Genomic DNA, 14384 nt, shown 5'->3' with positions numbered 1-14384 from the left:
CTTCCCAACCATTGTTTCCCTTTCATGTCCCTCGACTCTTATAACTGCCATCTGATTTCTGTACAAATTGTAAATAGCCTTTCGCTCCCTATATTTGACCCCTGCCACCAACAGAATTTCTTAGAGACTACTCCAGTTAACATTGTCAAAAGCTTTCTCTGAGTCTACAAATGCTGAAATGTAGGTTTGCTTTTCCTTAATATAACTTCTAAGATAAGTCGTAGGGTCGGTATTGACTTGAGGGTTCCAACATTTTTACGGAATCCAAACTGATCTTCCCCGAGGTAGGCTTCTACCAGTTTTTCTATTCGTCTGTGTAGAATTAGTATTTTGCATCCGTGACTTGTTAAACTAATAGTTCGGTAATTTTCACACCTGTTAACACCTGCTTTCTTTGGAATTGAAATTAACATATTCTTCTTGAAGTGTGAGGGTATTTCTCATCTCAGATATCTTGCTCACCAGATGGTAGATTTTTTTCAGGGCTGGCTCTCCCAAGGGTGTCAGTAGTTCTAATGGAATGTTGTAATTTCCGGGGCCTTGTTTCGACTTAGGTCGTAGTGCTCTGGCAAACTCTTCACGCAATATCGAATCTCCCATCTCATCTTCATTTACGTCCTATTCCATTTCCATAATACTGCCCTCAAGTACATCGTCCATGTATAGGCCCTCTATATAATCCTTTCCACTTTCTGCCTTCCCGTCTTTGCTTAGAACCGGTTTCCCATCTCAGGTCTTTATACTCATATCAGTGCTTTACTTTTCTGCAAAGGTCTCTTTAATTTTCCTGTAGGCAGAGTCTATCCTACCCCTAATGATATATGCCTCTTCATCCTTACATTTGTCCTCTAGCCATCCCTGCTTCGCCATTTTGCACTTCCTGTAGATCTCATTTGTGAGACGTTTGTATTCCTTTTTGCCTGTTTCATTTACTGCATTTCTATATTTTACCCTTTCATCAATTAAATTCAATATCTCTTCTGTTACCCAAGGATTTCTACTAGTCCTCGTATTTTTACCTACTTGATCCTCTGCTGCCTTCACTATTTCATATCTCAAAGCTAGCTATTCTTCTTCTACTGTATTTCTTTCCCCAGTTCTTGTCAGTCGTTCCCTAATGCTCTCTCTTAAACTCTCTACAACCTCTGGTTCTTTCGGTTTATCCAAGTCCCATCTCCTTAAACCCCCACCTTTTACAGTTTCTTCAGTTTTAATATAAAGTTTATAACCAATAGATTGTGGTCAGTCCACATCTGCCTCTGGGAATTTAAAACCTGGCTATAAAATCTCTGTGGTACATATATCTCTTCCACGTATACAACCATCTTTCATCTTTCTTAAACCAAGGGTTTACTATGATTAAGTCATGCTCTGTGCAAAATTCTACCAGGCGGCTTCCTCTTTCATTCCTTACCCCATTCCATATTCACCTACTACGCTTCCTTCTCTTTCTTTTCCTACTATCGAATTCCAGCCCCCATGACTATTAAATTTTCATCTCCCTTCACTATCTGGATAATTTCTTTTATCTCATCATACATTTCTTCATTCTCTTCGTCGTCTGCGGAGCTAGTTCGCATATAAACTTGTACTACTGTGGTAGGCGTGGGCTTCGTGTCTATCTTGACTAAAATAATGTGTTCGTAGTACCTTACCCGCGGTCCGATTGTTTTATTCATTATTAAATCTACTCCTGGATTACCCCGAATTGATTTTCTATTTATAATCCTGTATTCACCTGACCATAAATCTTGTTCCTCCTGCCACCTAACTTCTGTGATTCCCCCTATATCTAGCTTTAACCTATCCATTTCTAACCTTCCGGCCCGATTAAGGGATCTGACATTCCACGCTCCAATCCGTAGAACGTCAGTTTTCTTTCTTCTGATAACAACATCCTCTTGAGTAGTCCCCTCTCGGAATATTTTAACCAAGAGGACGCCATCATCATTTAACCATACAGTAAAGCTGCATGCCCTCGGGAAAAACTACGGCTGAAGTTTCCCCTTGCTTTCAGCCGCACGCAGTACCAGCACACCGAGGCCGTTTTGGTTAACGTTATAAGGTCAGATCAGTCAGTCATCCAGACTGCTGCCCCTGCAACTAATGAAAAGGCTGCTGTCCCTCTTCAGGAACCACAGGTTTGTCTGGCCTCTCAACGGATACTCCTTCGTTGTGGTTGCAGCTAAGCTACGGCTATCCATATCGCTGAGACACGCAAGCAAGCCCCACCACCAACGGCAAGGTTCATGGTTCATGAGAGTAGGATGTAAATGGTATTCAGCGTTAATCCTTAGAACAATAACAAACGGAGAAAGTGGCCCACGCAGACAGTTCGGTTTCACACGAACAGTTCATGCATCGAACACACTCGATGCTCAGCTTCTTGCAAACAGCACCCTCCCAAATGATGTGTCCAGCAGTTTGGGTCAACAGTCACGTCACGTCATTTAAATCACAAGTGATGCCGGGCACGAGGATACACAGGCTGCCCATATCTGAGCGAGAATCAGGTTTGCTCCTTACCCTAGCAGACTCGGACATAAGCTTCGCCACGGTTGCGACTACACTCCACACGGTGTCTGCACGCAACTCCAGAGATAAACATTGACATGTCGAGAACAAGCAACAGCCATGGGGCAGACGAACTTCACTGTTCCGCTTCATGGGCCGTCTCGTCGTGGACGTCTGGGCTTACCACTAGAAGAATCCTCGCCAGGACACGTAAAATCAAACCGAGCCAGAGCAGTAGAAATTGAGGCAGCACCATATGGTTTAAAGGCTTCGGGCCACTCACATATCTGGGAACGTACTCCGCATGCTCATAACTCTTTTAACAGACTGCAGTGGCTTTCCGTGTCATCGGAAATCTATAGGTACTGAATCTGGCTGTTGCCCTTCGTCCATGGTTTTCAGTATATCATGTGTGAAAACTGCAAGCTTTCCCAAGAGCGATGCTTTCTAAATCCATACTGCACTGATCCCCGTTGTGCTTTTCCAGACTGGATCGTGCGGAAGGCTTCTGTCGAGTTAGTGGGAATAGCACGTCACTACAAAATATACCTTGCAAAGGAAGGATTGTTTATACCTTAACCATTATTAATAGAAACAATTCTCTCCTTTGTAGACACCCAGGCCGTACCTCTCTTAACCCTTTTTAGTCTGAGCGCCAGACACCTGAATAAAAAATATGGTATGGTTTATTGCCACATGACGACATTGTGGAAAGTATTAACGGCTAATGGTGAGCTACACATCTTGAAGTTGTAAAAGGAAGGAAAGCAACAAAACACATCAGTACAGCTCAGAGCGCTTGGACGGAGTGAATGATTTGCTCTCTTCATCGTCATAAGCAATATTGCTGAAGGGAGAGGTGCGCGCAGGTGCGTGCTTTGTGTATGTGTGTGTGTGTGTGTGTGCGTGTGTGTGTGTGCGCGCGCGCGCGTGTGTGTGTGCGCGCGCGCGTGTGTGTGTGTGTGTCTCAGTGAACGTCTTGAACCAGCTAGTTTTGCATGTGTCCACTGCTCCTGTGGCGGCAGCTCTGCGTGCTGCTTCCAGCGGCAGGAGGTGAGGCATCAGCCCTCTGGAATGTACTGCAGGGCGCTGTGCCATGTTTTTCTCAGCCGCGGCGCGACAGACACCTCTGCTGGAACGCCCGCGGCCCTTTCACGGGAGCCAGTCACACTGGCGGTGACTCTGGAAGGCCTCCAGGTGTGGACTGGAACGACTCTCCTGCAATTGCTTGATATACTGCGGAGCCATTTGCAAAACATACATTTCAGCTGTCTGACTGCAGCATCTCTGCCGTTCATGAGGCAAGTTTAACGTACTGGAGATCGTCCTATCACACTACTACAATAAGAACTTTCATCATTTTGCAACTAAGACCTCTCTCCCTCAAAACATAAGTCAACGAATAAGACCCTCTTTGAGCTTGTTTCTAATCCGTTGGTCACTCGTTTTGTGCTCTCTCTCAGACAACATTAGTCATAATTTTAACACCAATGTATGAAGTAACAACACTTACTACACACAAAAAAACACACAGACACAGGTAAAATACACACTACTGGCCATTAAAACTGCTACACCAAGAAGAAATGCAGATGATAAATGGGTATTCATTGGACAAATATATTATACTAGAACTGACATGTGATTATAATTTCACGCATTTTGGGTGCATAGATCCTGAGAAATCACTACCCAGAACAACCACCTTTGGCCATAATAACGGCCTTAATACGCCTTGGCATTGAGTCAAACAGAGCTTGGATGGCGTGTATAGGTACAGTTGGCCATGCAGCTTCAACACGATACCACAGTTCATCACGAGTAGTGGCTGGCGTAGTCTGACGAGCCAGTTGCTCGGCCACCATTGACCAGACGTTTTCAATTGGTGAGAGATCTGGAGAATGTGCTGGCCAGGGCAGCAGTCGAACATTTTCTGTATCCAGAAAGGCCCGTACAGGACCTGCAACATGCGGTCGTGCATTATCCTGCTGAACTATAGGGTTTCGCAGGGATCGAATGAAGGGTAGACCCACGGGTCGTAACACATCTGAAATGTAACGTCCACTGTTCAAAGTGCCGTCATTGCGAAGAAGAGGTGACCGAGACGTGTAACCAGTGGCACCCCATACCATCACGCCGGATGATACGCCAGGATGGTGATGACGAATACACGCTTCCAATGTGCATTCACCGCGATGTCGCTAAACACGGATTCGACCATCATGATATTGTAAACAGAACCTGGATTCATCCGAAAAAATGACGTTTTGCCATTCGTGCACCCAGGTTCGCTCCGGTCTGTGATGCAGCGTCTAGGGTAACCGCAGCCATGGTCTCCGACCTGATAGTCCATGCTGCTGCAAACGTCGTCGAACTGTTCGTGCAGATGGTTGTTGCCTTGCAAACGTCCCCATCTGTTGACTCAGGGATGGAGGCGTGGCTGCACAATCCGTTACAGCTATGCGGATAAGATGCCTGTCATCTAGACTGCTAGTGAAACGAGGCCGTTGGGATCCTGCACGGCGTTCCGTATTACCCTCCTGAACCCACCGATTCCATATTCTGCTAACAATCATCGGATCTCGACCAACGCGAGCAGCAATGTCGCGATACGATAAACCGCAATCGCGATAGGCTACAATCAGAACTTTATCAAAGTCGGAAACGTGATGGTACGCATTTCTCCTCCTCACACGAGGCATCAAAACAACGTTTCACCAGGCAACGTCGGTCAGCTGCTGTGGACAGGATCTATGAATCCAAATTGCGTGAAATTGTAATCACATGTCAGTTCTAGTATAATATATTTTTCCAATGAGAAATCAGTCGGAAACTTTCCTCATGTCAGCACGTTTTAGGTGTCGCCACCGGCGCCAACCTTGCCTGAATGCTCTGAAAAGCTAATCATTTGCATATCACAGCATCTTCTTCCTGTCGGTTAAATTTCGCGTCTGTAACACGTCACCTTCGTGGTGTATCAATTTTAATGGCCAGTAGTGTATTTGTTTTGGTTGTGTCGTATGTCTTTTTATCTTCTTATTATTGTGTTTTCTTTCATCTAAATTTATATTAGTAGAATTACATAAAGTCTGTGTAGTCATGAACGTTATGCAAATTCTCAACCTGATTATAATTAATATTGGTATGTCTCTGGGACAGGGAACGACTTATGGCGTGGAAGCATGCTGCGAGTTACTGCGCGCGCGTGCGTGCGAAAAAGTTTAAGAGTGAGTGGTATGTGAACTGTTGGCTGGGAGAGTGAACAATGCTTTTTGATTATATGCTTCATGCTCATATAAGGAAATAGTGCAGTGTGTGAGGAGAGAAGAATATTACAGCAAATGTTATACAGATGCTGTCTGTTCTAAACTGAAATTACCAGACATTTATCAAGTACAGCTATTGTAGTAATAATTGTACGAAATGGTCTATGTGGAGAAGAAGAACTTGCAAAAGCAAAAGCATGGAGCTGTTTATCTGAGTAAAAAAAAAATCATCACCCTTGATTATCAAAAGCGAGGTTTAATGATTGTATAAACTTTAATTTTTAATATGGTGGAGAGTCGTTTTTTACTCGTTTTGCTCAATATACCGGATGATACCGTGATGAAGTTACAAACTTTCATGGATGATGGTCAAGGGTAAATGTATCATGAGATAAGGGACAGTGGTCCAGTAACGTCGAAAGTTGTAAGTAGAAAATGCAATATTAACAGGCAAACAACTAAAAAAACCTGATACAAGTCACTAAAAAGCATCTGAAGATGAGCCTCCAGTGCTCGAAATGCATAGTGCAGTAAATAAACGCAACTTGTGACTGAAGACGGTTTGTTCTTCATGTTACGAAAGTAAAACAGTCGCGGACGAAACACTGAAAAACAATGGATAAAATTAAATAAGAAAATCTGTCATAACACAGATTTCTTGTTCAGTCTACAGAATATAATGATGAATACGACGTTGTTTAAATATGAATATAATGCCACAGGTTATATTTTATTAATTATAGTATAGTATTATCCATGTTAGGTACACTGTATTAGCATTTTATCATACCTGATGATGCTCAGGACTATCCAAAGTGACACTCGATAAACAATAACGGTAGTGAATAAAATGTTTTGGTTCAGTCAGCAGCTTATCCAGGTGATAATGGTGATCTTTAAATATTTAGAATATGTGGAATACCGCCTAGGTACAATACACTTGTTGTCTTCATGAACTGTTGCAACCAAGAGTGCTAACATGTCCTCTGTATGCAGAAAACGTGAGACAAGAATGGTCTTGTAGTGCTGAAGCCGCCAGGTAGTCTTCCATCGATAAAGTCTGACGAGGTGCGTTCGAAATTTAAGGCGAAAAAAAAGAAAAAACCTTCTAATCAGATTTCTGCGATCTGGAACAATATACAACGAGAACGCTACTCACTGTAGCTATCATCTACTAGGTAATTATTCGCAGACTTCCCAAAGGCGGTTTTCATCTGTCTAAAAACCACGATTAATTATTTCAGCTGTGGAATGAATTGACAACATTCAAAAATATATCAATCAAGATATCCAGACTGGGATTCGAAACTGTCGAAAGTGATCTACCCTTCAGACAAATGTTAGTAATCTCACCGGGAAAGCAATACAACAGTCATACGTATTCCTTATTTGTACTTGGCAATATTAATTTTTTCACATGCTGCGACACATGGAATCGTCTAAATTCGACCACATAGTACGACAATAACTCACTGTATGTGGATCTATCTTCCGGTACCTTGTCGTAAATGGTCTGAGAAGAAACGGTTCTTAAAATCTCTAAACGTACTACTCACTATTCTCCATATTTGTCTCAAAGACTGGCCTTTCTTGTCCCTGTAGTAAATTTCGAGTAAACATTATTATATACTACTGCATTGTTACTTACCATTCACAGGTGAATTAAGAAAATCTGACAGATAAATAAGGTCTGGGTAGCATATTTATTCACATGTAGTTTGAATCAAAAGGAATTCTCACAAAAGTTTTTATTCCGCAGTAGAGTAAAAGATTTACATGCATTGGTATACGCAGTGACCAATTTTTATGACTAGTTTGGCTGTACATAACCATAGTATCAAATTTTAGCATTGAGTTGCAATATTTTTTCTTGCAGAATATGTAAATTTTTATCTACGTAAATTTATGAAAGTGGTGTTGCATACTACGAAATTGTGAAGCGTTAGTGTAAGACACATGAGGGTGACAGTGGCCTTGGAACGCCTATGTGTAATTTAATTTTTAAACATAAACGAAATAGTTGATGAAGAATTATGTATTGTAATTTATCGCTACCCTCACAGACCTACTGAAACACACAATTCCATAATGGGGGAACTTGAGATATGAGGGAAGTTGAGATAATAAGGAAGTTATGCAACAAAGGGAATGTGCATGACCCATTGTTATCAGTATTTTACGAAATAACGCCTTTGCTGTGTGGTGAATTTCCGTGTGCTGTATAACTGTGAGCTGCCAACTTACCTCTTGTTTGCGACATCACGGTAAAAATGACACAACAATAACTAACTATGAGAGAGAAAAAAAATATCTTCGTGGTCTTTGAGACCTAACTGGTACATAGTCAGAAAGCGCACAGGATAAGGTTAAGGTTGTGGATGGGGCCATAAACAGTTACTGTGAGTTGCACAATCAAACACAAAACCTTACTTTTCTAAGAACCACTTATTTACAGATTGGCTTAAAAGATCACAATTAAACAATACGGCTGAAGGCCTAGTTACAGAAAACTTGAGATCCTTTCTGAGTTGAACGGCCGAAACCACACAGCAAACACAAGAATGGCTAAAGGCCTGGCTTAGAAATCAAAAGCAATTAAAGTAGAAGATAAATTTCTTTTACAAAAACATGCAATGAAAACAATTAACGGCTGAAGGCCTACACTACATGTCTGAAGGACAACTATAATTAAGGCACATTAATAAACAATTTTTTTCTAAGCAAGAAAATTTCCTTTTAGACTTTCAATAGCGTGGCCGAAGCCCAATTAACTTATTGCATGGCTGAAGGCCACAAACAAATTTGAAACAATGGCTGAAGGCCTGAACAACAAGTCAGATAAATAATTTAGAATAAAACCCTTGCGTCTTATAAAAAATTTTCCTTTAGAGAACACACACGGATGAAGGCCTTATTAAGGGGTTCACGAAAATCCTCAGCTGAAGGCCACACATAACACATGGAGCAACTAATGTGTTAGGGCCTGGATTACAAACAATTTCAGATAGAACAGTTTCTAAGGACGATTTTTTTTCTAAAACAATGCTCAAAATTTTAATTTAACATGGCTGAAGGCCTTTATGAAAAATTTAAAAAAAAACTGAATTAATACATGGCCAAAGGCCTCGCTCAATACTTCAACTCAAATGAAAATCATAATGTAAAACAAGTTAGCTAAAACGTAAGGTGAGGTGAGACAGACAGCCAAGAGTTAAAGTTAGGTAATTGGATGGCAACTCAAACTAGGGACAGCCCAAGGACAGACCAACAATTTAGCCAATTCCCTTCCGTCCGACCAACAGGTCAACAATGGAGAATATCGGCCGAGGACGATAATACAAACAGCACTTCGCCTCCAGAAATTGGCGTCTAAAAACAGCCAGAGGAACAATAACCACTCTAAGCAAAATATGAACCAAACAACTTAAAGGCTGTCGAACTACACACCATGCTGGACAGCAACAACATGACGAGGAAAAGGCACACTGCCTACAAATTGCCCGCATCTCGTGGTCGTGCGGTAGCGTTCTCGCTTCCCACGCCCGGGTTCCCGGGTTCGATTCCCGGCAGGGTCAGGGATTTTCTCTGCCTCGTGATGGCTGGGTGTTGTGTGCTGTCCTTAGGTTAGTTAGGTTTAAGTAGTTCTAAGTTCTAGGGGACTGATGACCATAGATGTTAAGTCCCATAGTGCTCAGAGCCATTTGAACCTACAAATTACGCTAACGGCCAGGGCAGTTAACTGGAGCATTAACGGCCACAGGGCAGAAAATACCGCTGGTGCACTTCACTGATAAGTAACAGTCTATTTAATAATTAATCACAACATAGGAAGACGGCTGCAAGATTCCGCCGACTCCAACACATCATACGATGCTGGTAGCCCGAATGGCCAAAGGGGCAACAACCTGCAAATGAACGAAGAGATGTCACAGTAGTTGAGGTTTCACAACAGATTAACTGACCACTCAACTTCAGCGGCCAGGTTCAGTGGGCAAGGAACTTTTCACTTTCGCATCTAGCGCTTCACGGTCCGACAGCTCTTGCACGCCACCAGTGGCCCCGGCCTGGCTTCACGCTGCGGAGACTTGCTTGCTGCTCCCTCCCAAACGACCCCATGCACCACGCAGACAGCATTAAAATAGCTGCTCAGTGAAAACCACATAAAGTACACACGGTTCCACGAAAACACTTTCACAAGCAACTGGAACAGTACTTAAACCAGTGACTGTGGAGCAAGGACGAATCACAAGTCGACACACACGGAGAACCCAGAAGCGATTGGCGACCAAAAACACGTCGTCCGATGAGACGACCAACCGAACGACCAGCCAAGTCGTGTGTGTCGGCAACAGTCGGACGACCTGGAAATACTAGCGGTCGCTCCAAAGATAGTACGACAATGCTCTTATCAATAAGCGCTGCTGATGCCAATCACAGGCAGGCAAGGCAGCAACCTAGTGACGCCAGCAAATGGAATAAGAAACGGGGCCGGCCAGAGTGGCCGAGCGGTTCTAGGCGCTTCAGTCTGGAACCACGCGACCGTTACGGTCGCAGGTTCGAATCCTGCCTCGGGCATGGATGTGTGTGATGTCCTTAGGTTAGTTAGGTTTAAGTAAATCTAAGTTCTAGGGGACTGATGACCTCAGCTGTTAAGTCCCATAGTGCTCAGAGCCATTAGAAACGGGACGGCAGTACTCCAAAGACAAGATGTCAAGCAATAAACGGCACGAACACGAGCCACGCGCGGCTCAGTCTTCCTTTTTGTACACGCAGCTACCTTATGCAGTCGTACAGGAACACTTTGAAAACTAGATACATGGAACAAGCCACGTTTGTAATGCAATACTCTTGAATCATATGCACAGATCAAGCGGTTACTGTATGTACTCGGAAGTAATGTTTCCAGTTACCATAATAACATGTTTCCAGAAGTGAAGCACCTATTGTAGGCCACTCTCATACATTGGAAACGTAACATGAGCTACTATGTAGACATAGTAGAGCTACTGGTGATTAAACATCACTAAACTGACACACTCAGACCTGAGAAACCATCACCGTTATTAAAGGTTAGCTCCCAAAATACTGTTCCGTTTCCACTCGGTGATAACTGTACGAACTCTTTTATGCAAATGTTTGCTCTCAAGCTTCTTTAAGATTAGAAGTTACTATTCTTGAGACTGCTCACTATCGATTCTCTATAGAATTTTTCTCAATACATGTCAGAACAAATAACTACATCAATGAAAATAGCTTTCTTCGTGTTATGTACGAAAGTCCACAATTTAAAATCTTAATTCTTTTCAACTTAATCTTATGAATTAAGAGTTGCTTACATCCTAATGTATATATTGCGCTCAGTTGCTTTTCTGCCTTGAGTTCTTCGATCTTGGTATTTTGTTGTGATTCACTGTCGCACGATTTTAATTAGGTTCTTCACTTCTGCCAGTTTAGTAGACTTCGATTGTTGGTCAGTGTGTTACTCAACGAATCGTCCGCTAAATTCACGTCCACTACCTGTGAAAAATGTGTCTACTTAATATCATTCATCTCTCATATGTTCCATTTATTTAAATGTCAATTACTGGCATGAACTTCTGTTCCATGTATTTAAATATCGATTACTGGCAAGTACTTTTGCTTTTGTGTTGGTAACACATTGACCAATTTCCGCATTTTGTCTGCTGCACCGGCTACACTTAGATCTTTCCCTGTTGTCTTTCGCGTGAGTTTGACTAGGTCATGAATAGCGAGGGAGGGCGTGATCGCCTTACTTGGGCAGGCTAGTTTTCGAAACGAGTAAGTGTCAGTTGAAGTGAAACCGACAGATGGAGCGTGTTTGCTGTTGTGATTGCGAGCAGGCAGACAATGCTGGCCAGAAAGTGACCGCTATGAGTTATACACTCCTGGAAGTTGAAATAAGAACACCGTGAATTCATTGTCCCAGGAAGGGGAAACTTTATTGACACATTCCTGGGGTCAGATACATCACATGATCACACTGACAGAACCACAGGCACATAGACACAGGCAACAGAGCATGCACAATGTCGGCACTAGTACAGTGTATATCCACCTTTCGCAGCAATGCAGGCTGCTATTCTCCCATGGAGACGATCGTAGAGATGCTGGATGTAGTCCTGTGGAACGGCTTGCCATGCCATTTCCACCTGGCGCCTCAGTTGGACCACCGTTCGTGCTGGACGTGCAGACCGCGTGAGACGACGCTTCATCCAGTCCCAAACATGCTCAATGGGGGACAGATCCGGAGATCTTGCTGGCCAGGGTAGTTGACTTACACCTTCTAGAGCACGTTGGGTGGCACGGGATACATGCGGACGTGCATTGTCCTGTTGGAACAGCAAGTTCCCTTGCCGGTCTAGGAATGGTAGAACGATGGGTTCGATGACGGTTTGGATGTACCGTGCACTATTCAGTGTCCCCTCGACGATCACCAGTGGTGTACGGCCAGTGTAGGAGATCGCTCCCCACACCATGATGCCGGGTGTTGGCCCTGTGTGCCTCAGTCGTATGCAGTCCTGATTGTGGCGCTCACCTGCACGGCGCCAAACACGCATACGACCATCATTGGCACCAAGGCAGAAGCGACTCTCATCGCTGAAGACGACACGTCTCCATTCGTCCCTCCATTCACGCCTGTCGCGACACCACTGGAGGCGGGCTGCACGATGTTGGGGCGTGAGCGGAAGACGGCCTAACGGTGTGCGGGACCGTAGCCCAGCTTCATGGACACGGTTGCGAATGGTCCTCGCCGATACCCCAGGAGCAACAGTGTCCCTAATTTACTGGGAAGTGGCGGTGCGGTCCCCTACGGCACTGCGTAGGATCCTACGGTCTTGGCGTGCATCCGTGCGTCGCTGCGGTCCGGTCCCAGGTCGACGGGCACGTGCACCTTCCGCCGACCACTGGCGACAACATCGATGTACTGTGGAGACCTCACGCCCCACGTGTTGAGCAATTCGGCGGTACGTCCACCCGGCCTCCCGCATGCCCACTATACGCCCTCGCTCAAAGTCCGTCAACTGCACATACGGTTCACGTCCACGCTGTCGCGGCATGCTACCAGTGTTAAAGACTGCGATGGAGCTCCGTATGCCACGGCAAACTGGCTGACAGTGACGGCGGCGGTGCACAAATGCTGCGCAGCTAGCGCCATTCGACGGCCAACACCGCGGTTCCTGGTGTGTCCGCTGTGCCGTGCGTGTGATCATTGCTTGTACAGCCCTCTCGCAGTGTCCGGAGCAAGTATGGTGGGTCTGACACACCGGTGTCAATGTGTTCTTTTTTCCATTTCCAGGAGTGTATGTGACAGACAGTTCTCTGACGTTTTCTGTTTTTTTTTTTTCCACTGCTGTAGGTAGAAGGCGTCAGTGATGTGAAGTTGTAATAAGCGTCGCTACAATAAGATGCACAGAAAGAGAGATACGGAGAGCTGGGCATGATTGCAGTAATAAGTACATCTTCATAATGACAAGCATGTCCCGCTCCCTTCTATTTCTCTTCTCAGCAACACAAGGTAATGTGCACTTTTTCTTTACGACTTGGCTTGTTACAATGGGACAGTGTGGTTGTTCAGGCCTTATTGTTGAAAGGGTAGTAAGCAGACTGGCACTAAAAGCTACGCTCAAAGTGCGGCGGAACTTGCTCTGTTTATGACCAGAATTTAACTCGTCATCGCGTGTAGTAAATCAATAATTCAATCACCAAATAGATCTTCCACTTTTCATAGCTTTTTCAAATGTGTGTTAAGAAATCGATCTTCGCGTGACTACGCTGAGAGTAGCAGATGTTAGCACATTAATCAATTGAACTGTATATGGCATTTGAAAATTTTGTCGTACAAAATAATTATAAAGTCAGCACAAATCTGATACATTTATTTCAAATTCGTACCTTCTGTAAATTTAGTTATCTGAAGCGTCAATTTTATTAAATAATAGAAGATAACAAGCATGAGAGAAAGCCCAACGCCTACATGGAAATTCTTACCCTAAGTATTCTCGTACCTAACAAAAGTAAATGTTTTTCTGTCAGAAATCTGTTTCTGCTCGTAGAAGCAGCCCACTAAAAACTTTTTGGATTAGAATTATTTTTATGTCAGATAAGGTACGTCACTTCGGGAACTTCGAAACGGCGGCTACTCGACAGTTTATTCATTTTTTTGTGGTGTTACGGCGTTGCGAAGTCATTTGGACTAAGTAAAACAACTTTATACATGAAATTATAAAAATGAGTTTCTGTCTTGCTAATCTAGGAAACATCAAATGAAACAAAATGTTCCTTTAAAGTCAGTACCACCATTAGACTGTTGTTTATTTACAGTGTTACATTTCTGGCATTCCCCAAGGTAGTGTTATAGGCCCTTTGCTGTTCCTTATCTATATTAACGATTTTGGAGACAATCTGAGCAGCCGTCATCGGTTGTTTGCACATGACGCTGTCGTTTATCGACTAATAAAGTCATCAGAAGACCAAAACAAACTGCAAAACGATTTAGAAAAGATATCTGAATGGTGCGAAAAGTGGCAGTTGACCCTAAATAACGAAAAGTGTCAGGTCGTCCACATGAGTGCTAAAAGGAAC

The sequence above is a fragment of the Schistocerca cancellata genome, chromosome 2 (genome assembly GCF_023864275.1).
Source record: "Schistocerca cancellata isolate TAMUIC-IGC-003103 chromosome 2, iqSchCanc2.1, whole genome shotgun sequence".
NCBI lineage: Eukaryota > Metazoa > Arthropoda > Insecta > Orthoptera > Acrididae > Schistocerca > Schistocerca cancellata.
This window is presented reverse-complemented; position numbering follows the sequence as displayed.